Source organism: Parasteatoda tepidariorum, chromosome 2, assembly GCF_043381705.1.
Source record: "Parasteatoda tepidariorum isolate YZ-2023 chromosome 2, CAS_Ptep_4.0, whole genome shotgun sequence".
NCBI lineage: Eukaryota > Metazoa > Arthropoda > Arachnida > Araneae > Theridiidae > Parasteatoda > Parasteatoda tepidariorum.
Window position 1 is genome coordinate 12,344,674 of NC_092205.1, and position 3,869 is coordinate 12,348,542.

Genomic DNA, 3,869 nt, shown 5'->3' on the forward strand with positions numbered 1-3,869 from the left:
GCAGCTTGCCGTTTTTATTTCACGTCACTTTTGTTTCTTATCTTCTTTCACTTCTGGAAAGTCTTGAAAATGGGGGCCTATTTTTGAAACGCTTGAAGCACGTCGACTGTGTTTTGTTATTTATAGTATGAAAAAGCACTAGAATTTCTTCTCTTTTAACTGCTTACCAAACGTCTAATTCATATTTTATCATCGTAATTAAAGTGATCTGACTAAAGTAAAAAACATCGAAAAAAGGCACTTATTAAAATAAATAAATTTCATCTTAAAGTACAAATGAAAGTACATTTTATTTATGCATTTTCATTTGTGCTTCATCCTCGTTAATTTTTAAATATCCGGATAAAATTTTAAATAAATTTTTTAAAAAAATCCTGCATCGGCCGGGAATCGAACCCGGGCCGCCCGCGTGGCAGGCGAGCATTCTACCACTGAACCACCGATGCTTCATATGCGTCGAAATCTTTAAGACATTAATAAAAAGAGAAAGGCATTAACCTACATTTATATTCAAGTAAATCATGCGAAACGGCTCGATGAATTCTCTTCTCCAATGACTGTATGAATATGCTTTCACCTTTTATCGAGTAAGTGATTTCCTATGCACCATCAATAAAAGATTTTTGTAATTCAATTCCCTCACGAAATCTTACATAATTAAATTATGATTCAGGAAATCGTTACACTCTTCTACCGAAGGAAATCTATAAATATGATATTTTATCGTTTCCTAACGTCTAGGCTGTTATGGTCATAATATGAAATGATGGTTTTTTTGGGAATAATAATGGTATTTTTATAACTGCTGTGTGTTTGCAACTGCTACTCATGACTGTTACATCAAGTTCAGTCTATCTAAAGTCAGCGCTGCCTACGCTTATTTTGAAAATGGCGCAAAACGTCGATATGGAGAAAAGTCACAGTTTTGTGAAAATAAAAAGCATTTGTGGTCTAATTTTTTTAATATTTAGAAACTTACTGCATTATTATTGCATTACCTGGGATCATAAAAATTTGCTAAAACGGAAAATAACGCAGTGATTTTGGTTAATCATCATCTAGGTGGAAAAATATCTCCAAATTGGCTACATTTGAAAATGTTTAATAACTTTAATGGCGTTAATATTAAAAGTTTAAAATATTTAAATTATCTGTCTGTTCTAATGCCCAGATAATTCTTTTTTTTTTTATTTCCAATGCCCACCTGTGTTATCATTTCGACAATTTAGGCATTTACAAGGTAAATATGTTGACCACTCCTTCAGGGGCACCCTATTAGTTGGGCTAGCGTTGCTCCCACAGTAAGGACAAGTAGTACAGAGAATGAAAGAACATACATGCCTTGTCTGGGATTCGAACCCAGAACCTTTCCGGTGCAAGCCCAGTCCAGATAATTCTTCACGGCAAAATTATACACATAGTTTAAAATCATCACATTGCTTCAAGTGTAAGGCACTCTTTTTTATTTCCCTTGTCGACTGAGCTTCGAATAAATTATTTATTTTCAGTCGCTTTTCAGCTCATGAAGAAGCTTCTCTACCCACTCGCCATGCTAACCAAAACTCATAATTGTTTCGTATTTTTCTTAAAATACAATATTTTCCACAACACAACGTTTTGTTATAAATAAAAATAACCAACTACTGCAGTTTTATGTTTGATCTATCAAAATGTGTTTAAAAATTAACTGCTATTTTTAAGTATCGCAATCAAAAGCTTGTAAATAGCGTGCTGGACAAAAAATTGTAAATGCTCATACATGTTTAATAAATTATAAATATTGTACTTATTTTATTCATTTTTTATTTCTTTACGAAGAAAAGAAGCTAGTTAATTTTGCTTGGATTTGTCTTATTGTCAATTTGTTGTGTTATTATTTACAAAAGTTTCATGGCCCAAAACACTTCATCATTTGCACCGTAGCAAAAGAAAAAGTTTGAAGTATTTTTGCTAATCAGCATAAAATACTTCCCATTTGTTGTTATCATCATCGCTTTCATTTTTTTCCTTCATCAGCTTTAACTACAATATCCATAGAAGTATAGTTTGTCTAAGCTACGAACTCCTCCCGCCACAAAGTCTGAGGCAGTTGGTGCTATGGAAACAAGAACGGCGCATTTTAGGGAGGGTAGCTTCACTCTAGGACTGACACAATTAGACCGAAGAAAGAGATTCCCTTTCTCTCGCCGACTCGATCCCGCACCCCTACTTGAAATAGTCATACCTCGTTACCATAGTCACCGCCACAGGTCCAGACGAATGTCTGGGGGAGTTCTCATTTTAGACAAGCTATAGGTATCTCGAAAGTGATAACATTAGCGTTAATAGATGTATGCAATTAAAATTTTTCTCTACTCATTTTCAAACGTCTGAAGTTGGCAACTTTTTCCTCTGTCACAATATTGCTCGCAAAAACCCAGCATCTGATCATTAAAAGCAAGCTATGCTCAGACAAACTTAACATAGTACAAATTATTTCCGACTTGTATCCGGGTGTAGTAAAATCAGGAATCTTTATAAACAAGTATGACTGTATAATTTTTAGCCGCGTAATAAGTAAATAAATCTTTTCTGCGGCGTTTCATTTTCATGTTTAGTATTCATCTGTGTTTTTTTTTTCAGTAAAAACCAAATTTGTACCCCACCCCCGATTTAAATCTGTTCATTTCCCCCCTTGATAAGAGTGAGAGTCATTTAATGTTTTCTCTTACTATGTGCCTACAATATGACAACATACACGAAGGTCCATTTCCTGATAACATTTTAACAAATGTATTTGTTGATAACAAAAACATTTTGTTAGAAAAAAACACATATTTTCAAACCATCGTCGTCAAATAATTTGTTTAATAGCTAGTGCAAGCAATTAAAACTTATATTGATAGCAATTACAATGACTTATTTTGCATTAATTACTTAAATGCATAAATTGACTAGTCACCGTTATGAAGAAAAAGCGTCAAAAGATTATGTCGTGAGATTTGATTTTGATTACGATTCTGAAAATTAGGGGAATTGTGTTATGATTTGAAAAGTGTTATCTAGCAATCTACAGGTACTGTTGCTAATCATGAGAATGGTATAAGATTCCTCATTGTTATTTTTATGCTCTGAGTTTTTCGTATAGGTTTTTCTATAAATAATATAGCTTTTAGGGTAAAATATAAAATGATAATAATCAAAACCGCTATGTAGATGCAAAGTATTATCACAATTTCAAGTAGGTGGAAATTGAACCTGGGCCACTAGGCATGCCTAGGTGCCTAAATAGAAGCGAATTCTGCGACTGAATCACCGATTTTCTCTCAGTTTCATTGAAACACTAACACCTTCAATTAGATATGTTGAACATCAATTAATAACATAAAGAAGAATATTTTCTTCCTTAAAATTAGTAAAATTAAAGTAGACGAAGAATAGTGCTTGCGCAGTTAAATAAGAAATTTTTACTCCATGTACTTTAGTTTAAATATTATAGCAAATTAAATTAATAAATTATGAAGTTCAAATACATTATGAAAATCGTGAAAAAAATATTAGGATTGAAAAAGCTATGCATCGGCCGGGAATCGAACCCGGGCCGCCCGCGTGGCAGGCGAGCATTCTACCACTGAACCACCGATGCTTGTTTTACTTCAAGTTCCATTAGCTAGAATTCTCATCTTGAATTATTAAATTAGCTACTGACACTAACACCTGCCAAACATAAAATAAACACAGAAAAGTGTGTCGAACTACCTCTTACGACAATCGTAATATTCATAAGCTTTTTCCACTAACTCAACCAAAGGCTCGGAGCATTATTTCAGCAAAATTTACGGCCAAATAGAAAAAATCTCCAATTACCTTCTTTCCCACAAAAGCAAACT

The 3,869-nt window shown here is 33.4% G+C and overlaps 2 non-coding genes across 2 annotated transcripts; both read right to left on the minus strand.

Annotated features, from left to right (window-relative positions):
- Positions 1-375: 375 nt before the first annotated feature.
- TRNAG-GCC (transfer RNA glycine (anticodon GCC)) lies at positions 376-446 on the minus strand. Its single transcript has one exon. It is a non-coding gene; the product is annotated as a tRNA-Gly (tRNA).
- A 3,108-nt stretch (positions 447-3,554) lies between these two features.
- On the minus strand, positions 3,555-3,625 carry TRNAG-GCC (transfer RNA glycine (anticodon GCC)). Its single transcript has one exon. It is a non-coding gene; the product is annotated as a tRNA-Gly (tRNA).
- Between the last annotated feature and the right edge of the window lie 244 nt (positions 3,626-3,869).